Below are 12,440 nucleotides of genomic sequence, written 5' to 3'. Positions count from 1 at the left end.
CAGTTAGTACTGAGCTAGTATTTGATGTATTTGTCCAGTAGACAATCTCGGAGTGGCTGTCCTAGTATATGTCTTGTCCAGTAAATGATCTCAGGAGTGGCTGTCCCCCTATTGATGTATTGTCCAGTAAATGATCTCTGGGAATAGCTGTCCTCCTATTAGTATGTATTTGTCCAGTACATGGCTCTTGGGAATGGCTGTCCTATTAGTATGTTATTGTCCAGTAAATAATCTAACTCAGGAATGACTGTCCTCCTATTAGTATGTATTGTCCAGTAATGATCTCGGGGGTGTTTGTCGGTATAAGTGGGTATTGTTCAGTTTAATTCCTCTCGGGAATGGCTGTCCTATTAGTATTTATTGTTCCAGTAAATGATCTCGGGAGTGGCTGTCCTCCTATTATTTTAATGCAGAAAAATGTATTTTGATATGTAATTACTAGTGCTGTTTAAAAAGTCTCTTTTAGGTCGATAACATTATAAAAATTCCAGCAAACGTAGGAATGTCCCCTTAAATATATGTTTTGTTTAGAATATCAGTGTCTGTATATTCAATGTGTTTCTGGTCGTCTTAATAGTTGTAAGAAGCCCAAACTAGAATTTTGTCTTCAATTAATTTCGTACGTTACGAAAATAGTTTTTAGGAAATAAAATGAAATTTCCCTAGTACAAATATTGAAAACCATCAGAATCACGTTTAAATATGCAGCCACTAATATTTTATGCAGAACAATATATTTGATATATAATTACAATCGTGTAAAAATCTGTTATTTTCCGATAACATCTTAAACATTGCAGCAAACTCATGAATGTCCCTTTAAAACAAACACTCTTGCTTTTATAAAATTCCAGATCTAAAAAAGAGAGAAAAGAAAGAAAAAAAACTCCACCCACAGAAAAACACACGATTGTATTGGACAGCGAGAACCCTTGGAGCCCACACACAGAGAAGTCAGTCAAACGGAAGACTGGACTCTCTATCCTATGATGAAACCACGATGATGCGAATTACTGGCTCGGTGAACACTTAAACTCGACAAATGTTCTCTCATATTGTAAACAGTCCTTCACTCAACCACTATCGGTGATCTCATGGTTACGCCACATAATGAAGAATGGTGGGTTTTTTTGGATTCGGCATCCCAGCACCGTCTTCAAGACCAGTTGCCCCACGACTAGTACAATTCAATTGTGGACAGCTGTATTAACCAGATTCAGCGGGCCCGTTGTTGATGTCTGTTTACTGCGCTGTGAGCTCTGCCGTCAAAAGTTCTAGAGAATTTTGTGTGTCTCGGTACAGAAATGGCTTAGGCATCTGTGTACGGCCTCACACTTCTGTGTAGTCGTGTTAATTTGATGTGTTGCAGTCATCTTTGGGCCTAGGCGGTAGTCGAACACCTGCTCTTAAAGTGTTGGGTTGTCTAGTTTTCTGTCGTGTCTATTTGAAAGTTATTATTTTAGGAAAACAACTCTTAGAGATCCAGTTGTGTATAATATTTCTACAGACATGTGAGTATCTTTTACACTTGTATAACAATGCCCTGTATTCTGGCATAGGCAAAACCCCGTTCCAACCTGCCACGCAAGTGGTATATACTGCTGTAGAACACACTACAAAAGACAAAAAGGTTATAGCAATTTCCACAAAAATAAATTATGTTCAAACGGCACAGTATAAATGATTCGCAAAAATGTGCGGAAAATATGTCATGTTCGTGTGACATTCCCATGGCAATGTCGATAGGAAATGAAAAGGAATGGGCTAGAGATTGTTTACTACAAATTAAAAGTGAGAACAATTTAGAAGTACAATACCTGACGACAGATCCGGACACAAAGGGTTTCAAAGCTGCCACTGAACTGTATCAGAAAAATGTCACCAAAACCGAACCGCATTTTCTTCTCGACACCAGGCATCTTTCTGAAAACCAAAGAACATTTGTCAAAAATTCTAAATCAGTAGAAACAATGATGCCAGGTAGAACAAAAACAGAGAGAGTTAAATTACAATCTAGGTTTTCCAATGACATTGCCATGAGATGTCAGGCTGAATATGATCAAGCCTTTAAAATGCATGCGGGAAATATTTCTAAATTCATGCGTGCAATATCCTACACTCGCGAGGCCATTGTGTCCTGCTACCAGGGCTTACACGACAAGTGTAAAAGATACTCACATGTCTGTAGAAATATTATACACAACTGGATCTCTAAGAGTTGTTTCCTAAATAATAACTTTCAAATAGACACTACAGAAGACAACACCAACACTTTAAGAGCATGTGTCGACTACCGCCTAGGCCCAAAGATACTGCAACACATCAAATTTAACACGAATACACAGAAGTGTGAGGCCGTAAACAGATGCCTAAGACATTCTTTACCGAGACACACAACATTCTCTAGAACTTTTGCCGGCAGAGCTCACAGCGCAGTACACAGCATCAACAACGGGCCGCTGAATCTGTAATACAGCTGTCACAATTGATGTACTAGTCGTGGGGCACTGGCTGAAGCCGGTGCTGGGATGCGATCCCAAAACCCACCATTCTTCATTATGTGGCGTAACCATGAGATCACCGATAGTGGTTGAGTGAAGGACTGTTTACAATATGAGAGAACATTTGTCGAGTTAAGTGTTCACCGAGCAGTAATTCGCATCATCGTGGTTACATCATAGGATAGAGAGTCCAGTCTTCCGTTTGACTGACTTCTCTGTGTGTGGCTCCAAAGTGTCTCGCTGTCCAATACATCGTGTGTTTTTTGTGGGGTGGAGTTTTTTTCTTTCTTTCTTTCTTTCTTTTTTTAGATCTGGAATTTTATAAAAGCAAGAGTGTTTGTTTAAAGGGACATTCCTGAGTTTGCTGCAATGTTTAAGATGTTATCGAATAACAGATTTTTTAACGATTGTAATTACATATCAAATATATTGTTCTGCATAAAATATTAGTGGCTGCATATTAAACGTGATTCTGATGGTTCTAATATTTGTACTAGGTGAAATTTCATTTTATTTCCTAAAAACATATTTTCGTACGTACGAAATTATTTGAAGACAAAATCTAGTTTGGGCTTCTTACAAATATTAAGACGACCAGAAACACATTGAATATACAGACACTGATATTCTAAACAAAACTATATATTTAAAGGGACATTCCTACGTTTGCTGGAATTTTTATAATGTTATCGACTAAAAGAGACTTTTTTAACGATTGTAATTACATATCAAATACATTTTTCTGCATAAAATAATAGGAGGACAGCCACTCCCGAGATCATTTACTGGACAATACATACTAATAGGACAGCCATTCCCGAGAGCATTTACTGAACAATACACACTAATACGACAACCACCCCCGAGATCATTTACTGGACAATACATACTAATAGGAGGACAGTCATTCCTGAGGAGATTATTTACTGGACAATACATACTAATAGGACAGCCATTCCCAAGAGCATTTACTGGACAATACATACTAATAGGAGGACAGCTATTCCCGAGATCATTTACTGGACAATACATACTAATAGGACAGCCACTCCTGAGATCATTTACTGGACAATACATACTAATAGGACAGCCACTCCCGAGATTCTTTACTGGACAATACATCAAATACTAGCTCAGTACTAATTGTCAAGTATTGGTTGAGTACTGGCTGTCAAGTACTAGTTGAGTACTGGCTGTTAATTACTGGTTGTCAGGTACTGGTTGAGTACTGGTTGTCAAGTACTAGATGAGTACTGGTTATCAGGTACTGGTTGAGTACTGGTTGTCAGGTACTGGTTGCCAAATACTAGTTGAGTACTGGTTGTCAAGTACTGGTTGTCAATTACTAGTTGAGTATTGGTTGAGTACTAGCAGTCAAGTACTAGTTGAGTACTGGTTGTCAGGTACTGGTTGCCAAATACTAGTTGAGTACTGGTTGTCAAGTACTGGTTGCCAAATACCAGTTGAGTACTGGTTGTTAAGTACACGGGCGTAGGAAGGTCACACACACACACACACACACACACACACACACACATATATATATATATATATATATATATATATATATATACATACATATACACACACACACACATGTATATATATATATATATATATATATATATATATATATATATATATTATCACCTTAAGTATTATGTTACAAGCAATACAATTTGGTTAGCTGAGTTGCTGTGCTGAACGCTGTTCTTATAATGATCACATCCCAGACGTCCGAGCACTATAACTGCCAGCTCTCCCTTTGTCTGCAGTTATCTCTCATCACCCACCGATACCGTTACCTTAAAGTGTAAACATTTAATTCTAGCTTCACTAAGTGCCGCCAGAATTATCATGTTTAATCACCACTTTATTCAGCAGCTAATTAACAACGCGTACATTAGAATTGTATCAAGTAGACCAGCGTTTATTCAGCAGCTAATTAACAACGCGTACATTAGAATTGTATCAAGTAGACCAGCGTTTATTCAGCAGCTAATTAACAACGCGTACATTAGAATTGTATCAAGTAAAGGGTAGTTAGTTAGATTCCCAATTGTTGTGATACTTTTAATCTGGCACATTTGTTATCTTTGATATATCCATCTTTAGCGATGTCTGTTGTCCAACGCCCATCACGTTTTAAACACCTGTCATTTACCCCTGCATTAGCAGCTGCCGACACGCCCCCTGCTCTAAGAGAATGCAAGCCATATTTGGTTATATCTGACACTATCATTCTAAATTTTTCCAACATGGCTTTCCTCATTGTGGAATAGCTTATTGCTTTGTCTACAAACACTAGTTTTTCTTTATTATTTGAGACAGATATTGCTCTAAACAATTTTAAACTGGATTGTAAATAGCATCTCGTCCAGGTCAGAGTTCGAGGTGCACCCGACTTTTGATACAGCACTTCATGGTTCCTCGAATGCCATTGGTGACATATGTGACAGGACTTGTTGTAATAAAGTGTTGTCTTATGTGACCAAAAACTTGCTATGATTTGATTTGAACCAGTGTTAGTGTACCACATACTGTGATGCTTGAAAGATAGGTGGGATGTAATAAAAATAAGCTTGTCAATTTTTGTGCGGGACAGCGGTTGTGAAGGAAACTCTGCTTGGCACCTCATGGCAATGTCATTGGAGAATCTTATTTGCATTTTCTTTCTGTTAGACACTGTCCATCCTGGCATCATGTTTTCGACAAATTTAGAATTTTTTACATATTTTCTGTGATTTTCGGACAGATGTCGGGTGTCTAGTAACATTTGGGGTTTTATCTCGCTATTGTTTTTGTTGTACATCTCCAGAGCTCCTTTAAATCCCTTGGCATCTGGGTCCGTTGTCATGTATTGTACTTCGAGAGAATCATTTTTTAATTGTGCCAAACAGTCCTTAGCCCATTTTGTCTCATCTCCAATAGACATTGACATGGGGATGTTACGAGAGCATGTTGGGTCTTGCAGGCATGTTTCAGAAGTACTAATGTTGTGATGTTTAGAGCATAATTTGTTTTTGGTAGAAATTGCTAACACCTGCTTTTTGTGTGTGTTGTGTTCGACTGCTGTATACACGACCTGGGTCGCAGGTTGATAAGGTGTTTTACCAACCCCTGAGTACAGTGGATTGTTGTACATGCCATTGCATTGTAGGTTGACAGTGTTAGGTTTGGAGCCCCTTAATTTGTTTATGTCCCTTAGTGTCTCTCTCCTGGCTTTCATGTCTGCAGTGTTTGATGTTACTATGTTTTTACAAACTTTGTTTGCAGTTCTTTGGCATCCACTGGCTGATGGTGCAGGGATATTCATGCACAAACACAATAGACGGAAGTTTTCGGCACCTATGGGCATTTTTGTGAGCCCAACCTGAACTGTCACATTTGGCTGAGCTGCCCTCCGCCCCCTGGATCTTACTTCAGTTTTCTCCACTTCGTCATACAAGGTAAATGTATTGGAGAGGTAACTGCATTTCTCACAGAAAACATTCAACCGTGTACAGATGCCCCTCCGTTCTTCCCTATCAAAGTCGAAGCGAAACACACCGCAGCAATTAGGGGACGAGTCGGCATGTTTGACCTGACTGGTGTTAATAAGCTCCTCCAACCTCCCCATATGCAGTACTCTGTAGGTGTTTGCTTCAGGTCTGTTAAATATAAAAAATTAAAAAAATAGCTTTTTTTTCCTGCAGTGCTAAATGTATTTTAATATACATTGCATTGTCAAACTAGATTATCTCCCTTTGGCCACTTGCTAGATTAGTAGCATGTTACTGTAATCTGACTTCAGTGACAAATATTTGAGTGACACTTGTTGCGTGTTTGTTTATGGTTACAGAGAAAGTGTAGTTGTCACAAAGAAACAAACTGCATGTGACAGGCCTTACAAATAATTTCTTGGGCAAAATGTTACATTTCGGTATAAATTTCCCCATCATTTTGTTAATTTTTTAGCAATTTTCACCCATAGAATGTAAATAAGTACTATTATATCAGGTATGTCAAATTTTGCAGTGTGTCTGCTCTAAGGCATGAAATCAGTTACCTTGAGCCGGGTACTTTCTTTGAATTTTTTTCCAATTCAGTTGGTGGGTCTGGTACGGAACGTAGAAGCCGATACGGCTCACCAGTCGACATTTCACTCACTTGTACTCCATGGGCATGACAGTTGATAACCTTTTCAGTCATTGATTTGCACAGTCTGACTTTCCTGCTACTTTTAGCATTAGGTTTTGTTAGTTTCCTACAAGTTCTGTGTTTGTTGTTTGGGAGATATCCCTTTTTGAAACCACATTTTCCTTTCGTAGTAAGTGGCGGCATTTTTAAATTACTTTAATTTTAAGACAATATGGATGCAGTTGTTTTCAATCAAGTACTCTTAGTGAAATGACTGGGGTTACCTGCTCACAACTGATAAACTTAGAGCAGCTGACCTAATTACTAGTGATTATAATTAATGTGGACAGGGGCAGCCATTACTGGTTCAGTGTTTTCAAACTTATCCTGCTGATGACAACAATCTGCCAGGCATGTTTGAAACAGACATTGTTTCTCAATTTAGTGTGCATTCCAGCAGTACTTGGTCTTGTACGAGTCAGCACAAGAGAAGTGATGTTTGACACTGGATTAAATGTTTGATTAATATAGGTTAATTTGATCCATTTTTGCTGATTTTTCTCATTTCTGGGTTACGAGAGTAAATTCGACTCTGTTCTGTGTTAGGAGGTAATGTAGTGCATTCAGTATGCTTGTTCTAACATGTAAGTGATACACAGTACACACAACTAAATTGAGATGAGTGTGATCAATTGTACTCATTATAAATAAAACAAAAAAAGGCAAGATGTGTTATATATCACATGTTTAATTTTTATTTACAAATATTGTCCTATATACATTTCAAACTGTCACCCTGCATTTAAAACAATTCTGATCAATTATTTGTTTGTATATTTTAGGACATGTAAGGCTGTCCTTCTCAAATGTAGCCCACTGGACACTTTCTGAAAGTGTGTGGTAGCAGTATACAGGAATTTCACATTTTGTTGTTTACATTGTAAAGACCAGGGGGGGGGGGGGGGGGGGGTGTCACAAAGGGCACAGGCCACACTGTCTTCTGTGAAATACTAAATTATACTATTTCCATTGTATGTACATGTAAGATTGTACATTATTTATTTTATTTTTTATTATTACATTTTGTTTTCGTACTATTTTGTGCGGTTTTCGGAACTAGATTTCGCATAAGGCTATTTTTTTCATACAGTTCATCGTTTTGGTGTCTTTCATACATTTCATAGAGGGCCTTTCTCTTTTCACATCGTTTAATTTTGTACGTGTTTTTTTTCTTTCTATTCAGTTGCTGAGTTCGCAGTGTTTCAACTTTAGAGAGATCTGCAACAACTTTACTGCCGGCAGAAAACGTACAGCCCATGTCTTTTGAAAGTAAGAGTAAAGATTCTGCAGGCCCATTGTTAATGGTATGGACTGCACTGTGGGCCCTAGCTGCGAAATTCCTGCTGAAGGTGGTGTGTCTGGGTAAAGATTTTCGAATGCATTTGTTCACAGCTTCACATTTTTGTGTGTTTGTGTTAAATTTTGTAAGGTGCAACATTTTTGGGCCGAGACGATAATCAATGCACTTCCTAAGGTTTTTGTTGTTTTGTATGTATTTGGGAATTTTGAAATCAGAATTTAGAAAGCTACTCTTTGCGAGCCAGTTTTTCTTTTTGCAAACAAATGAGTGTCTCTTACATTTGTTGTGTACGCCTTGATAACAGGCTGCGATGGCATCGCTAATGTACCTTAATGCATGCATAATTTTTTTTAGTGTTTCCAGCATGTTGTTTGTAAGCTTGTTCAAACTCTGCTTGGCACCTCATGGCAATGTCATTGGAGAATCTTATTTGCATTTTCTTTCTATTAGACACTGTCCATCCTGGCATCATGTTTTCGACAAATTTAGAATTTTTTACATATTTTCTGTGATTTTCGGACAGATGTCGGGTGTCTAGTAACATTTGGGGTTTTATCTCGCTATTGTTTTCGTTGTACATCTCGAGAGCTCCTTTAAATCCCTTGGCATCTGGGTCCGTTGTCATGTATTGTACTTCGAGAGAATCATTTTTTAATTGTGCCAAACAGTCCTTAGCCCATTTTGTCTCATCTCCAATAGACATTGACATGGGGATGTTACGAGAGCATGTTGGGTCTTGCAGGCATGTTTCAGAAGTACTAATGTTGTGATGTTTAGAGCATAATTTGTTTTTGGTAGAAATTGCTAACACCTGCTTTTTGTGTGTGTTGTGTTCGACTGCTGTATACACGACCTGGGTCGCAGGTTGATAAGGTGTTTTACCAACCCCTGAGTACAGTGGATTGTTGTACATGCCATTGCATTGTAGGTTGACAGTGTTAGGTTTGGAGCCCCTTAATTTGTTTATGTCCCTTAGTGTCTCTCTCCTGGCTTTCATGTCTGCAGTGTTTGATGTTACTATGTTTTTACAAACTTTGTTTGCAGTTCTTTGGCATCCACTGGCTGATGGTGCAGGGATATTCATGCACAAACACAATAGACGGAAGTTTTCGGCACCTATGGGCATTTTTGTGAGCCCAACCTGAACTGTCACATTTGGCTGAGCTGCCCTCCGCCCCCTGGATCTTACTTCAGTTTTCTCCACTTCGTCATACAAGGTAAATGTATTGGAGAGGTAACTGCATTTCTCACAGAAAACATTCAACCGTGTACAGATGCCCCTCCGTTCTTCCCTATCAAAGTCGAAGCGAAACACACCGCAGCAATTAGGGGACGAGTCGGCATGTTTGACCTGACTGGTGTTAATAAGCTCCTCCAACCTCCCCATATGCAGTACTCTGTAGGTGTTTGCTTCAGGTCTGTTAAATATAAAAAATTAAAAAAATAGCTTTTTTTTCCTGCAGTGCTAAATGTATTTTAATATACATTGCATTGTCAAACTAGATTATCTCCCTTTGGCCACTTGCTAGATTAGTAGCATGTTACTGTAATCTGACTTCAGTGACAAATATTTGAGTGACACTTGTTGCGTGTTTGTTTATGGTTACAGAGAAAGTGTAGTTGTCACAAAGAAACAAACTGCATGTGACAGGCCTTACAAATAATTTCTTGGGCAAAATGTTACATTTCGGTATAAATTTCCCCATCATTTTGTTAATTTTTTAGCAATTTTCACCCATAGAATGTAAATAAGTACTATTATATCAGGTATGTCAAATTTTGCAGTGTGTCTGCTCTAAGGCATGAAATCAGTTACCTTGAGCCGGGTACTTTCTTTGAATTTTTTTCCAATTCAGTTGGTGGGTCTGGTACGGAACGTAGAAGCCGATACGGCTCACCAGTCGACATTTCACTCACTTGTACTCCATGGGCATGACAGTTGATAACCTTTTCAGTCATTGATTTGCACAGTCTGACTGTCCTGCTACTTTTAGCATTAGGTTTTGTTAGTTTCCTACAAGTTCTGTGTTTGTTGTTTGGGAGATATCCCTTTTTGAAACCACATTTTCCTTTCGTAGTAAGTGGCGGCATTTTTAAATTACTTTAATTTTAAGACAATATGGATGCAGTTGTTTTCAATCAAGTACTCTTAGTGAAATGACTGGGGTTACCTGCTCACAACTGATAAACTTAGAGCAGCTGACCTAATTACTAGTGATTATAATTAATGTGGACAGGGGCAGCCATTACTGGTTCAGTGTTTTCAAACTTATCCTGCTGATGACAACAATCTGCCAGGCATGTTTGAAACAGACATTGTTTCTCAATTTAGTGTGCATTCCAGCAGTACTTGGTCTTGTACGAGTCAGCACAAGAGAAGTGATGTTTGACACTGGATTAAATGTTTGATTAATATAGGTTAATTTGATCCATTTTTGCTGATTTTTCTCATTTCTGGGTTACGAGAGTAAATTCGACTCTGTTCTGTGTTAGGAGGTAATGTAGTGCATTCAGTATGCTTGTTCTAACATGTAAGTGATACACAGTACACACAACTAAATTGAGATGAGTGTGATCAATTGTACTCATTATAAATAAAACAAAAAAAGGCAAGATGTGTTATATATCACATGTTTAATTTTTATTTACAAATATTGTCCTATATACATTTCAAACTGTCACCCTGCATTTAAAACAATTCTGATCAATTATTTGTTTGTATATTTTAGGACATGTAAGGCTGTCCTTCTCAAATGTAGCCCACTGGACACTTTCTGAAAGTGTGTGGTAGCAGTATACAGGAATTTCACATTTTGTTGTTTACATTGTAAAGACCAGGGGGGGGGGGGGGGGGGGGGTCACAAAGGGCACAGGCCACACTGTCTTCTGTGAAATACTAAATTATACTATTTCCATTGTATGTACATGTAAGATTGTACATTATTTATTTTATTTTTTATTATTACATTTTGTTTTCGTACTATTTTGTGCGGTTTTCGGAACTAGATTTCGCATAAGGCTATTTTTTTCATACAGTTCATCGTTTTGGTGTCTTTCATACATTTCATAGAGGGCCTTTCTCTTTTCACATCGTTTAATTTTGTACGTGTTTTTTTTCTTTCTATTCAGTTGCTGAGTTCGCAGTGTTTCAACTTTAGAGAGATCTGCAACAACTTTACTGCCGGCAGAAAACGTACAGCCCATGTCTTTTGAAAGTAAGAGTAAAGATTCTGCAGGCCCATTGTTAATGGTATGGACTGCACTGTGGGCCCTAGCTGCGAAATTCCTGCTGAAGGTGGTGTGTCTGGGTAAAGATTTTCGAATGCATTTGTTCACAGCTTCACATTTTTGTGTGTTTGTGTTAAATTTTGTAAGGTGCAACATTTTTGGGCCGAGACGATAATCAATGCACTTCCTAAGGTTTTTGTTGTTTTGTATGTATTTGGGAATTTTGAAATCAGAATTTAGAAAGCTACTCTTTGCGAGCCAGTTTTTCTTTTTGCAAACAAATGAGTGTCTCTTACATTTGTTGTGTACGCCTTGATAACAGGCTGCGATGGCATCGCTAATGTACCTTAATGCATGCATAATTTTTTTTAGTGTTTCCAGCATGTTGTTTGTAAGCTTGTTCAAACTCTGCTTGGCACCTCATGGCAATGTCATTGGAGAATCTTATTTGCATTTTCTTTCTATTAGACACTGTCCATCCTGGCATCATGTTTTCGACAAATTTAGAATTTTTTACATATTTTCTGTGATTTTCGGACAGATGTCGGGTGTCTAGTAACATTTGGGGTTTTATCTCGCTATTGTTTTCGTTGTACATCTCGAGAGCTCCTTTAAATCCCTTGGCATCTGGGTCCGTTGTCATGTATTGTACTTCGAGAGAATCATTTTTTAATTGTGCCAAACAGTCCTTAGCCCATTTTGTCTCATCTCCAATAGACATTGACATGGGGATGTTACGAGAGCATGTTGGGTCTTGCAGGCATGTTTCAGAAGTACTAATGTTGTGATGTTTAGAGCATAATTTGTTTTTGGTAGAAATTGCTAACACCTGCTTTTTGTGTGTGTTGTGTTCGACTGCTGTATACACGACCTGGGTCGCAGGTTGATAAGGTGTTTTACCAACCCCTGAGTACAGTGGATTGTTGTACATGCCATTGCATTGTAGGTTGACAGTGTTAGGTTTGGAGCCCCTTAATTTGTTTATGTCCCTTAGTGTCTCTCTCCTGGCTTTCATGTCTGCAGTGTTTGATGTTACTATGTTTTTACAAACTTTGTTTGCAGTTCTTTGGCATCCACTGGCTGATGGTGCAGGGATATTCATGCACAAACACAATAGACGGAAGTTTTCGGCACCTATGGGCATTTTTGTGAGCCCAACCTGAACTGTCACATTTGGCTGAGCTGCCCTCCGCCCCCTGGATCTTACTTCAGTTTTCTCCACTTCGTCATAC

The 12,440-nt window shown here is 38.4% G+C and overlaps 1 protein-coding gene and 1 long non-coding RNA gene across 2 annotated transcripts in view; one reads left to right on the top strand and one right to left on the bottom strand.

Moving 5' to 3' along the window:
* LOC121378200 (solute carrier family 15 member 4-like) overlaps nucleotides 1-12,440 on the bottom strand; it is a 136,728-nt gene that overhangs the window by 39,763 nt on the left and 84,525 nt on the right. The gene's annotated exons all lie outside the window — the stretch shown is intronic.
* On the top strand, nucleotides 5,183-12,434 carry LOC121378201. The gene is made up of 5 exons (XR_005958681.1): nucleotides 5,183-5,950; nucleotides 7,864-8,042; nucleotides 9,025-9,197; nucleotides 11,110-11,288; nucleotides 12,271-12,434. It is a non-coding gene; the product is annotated as an uncharacterized LOC121378201 (long non-coding RNA).

The sequence above is a fragment of the Gigantopelta aegis genome, chromosome 8, assembly GCF_016097555.1.
Source record: "Gigantopelta aegis isolate Gae_Host chromosome 8, Gae_host_genome, whole genome shotgun sequence".
Lineage (NCBI taxonomy): Eukaryota > Metazoa > Mollusca > Gastropoda > Neomphalida > Peltospiridae > Gigantopelta > Gigantopelta aegis.
Note: the sequence above shows the minus strand (reverse complement) of the source record. Positions and strands in the feature narration are given on the sequence as shown.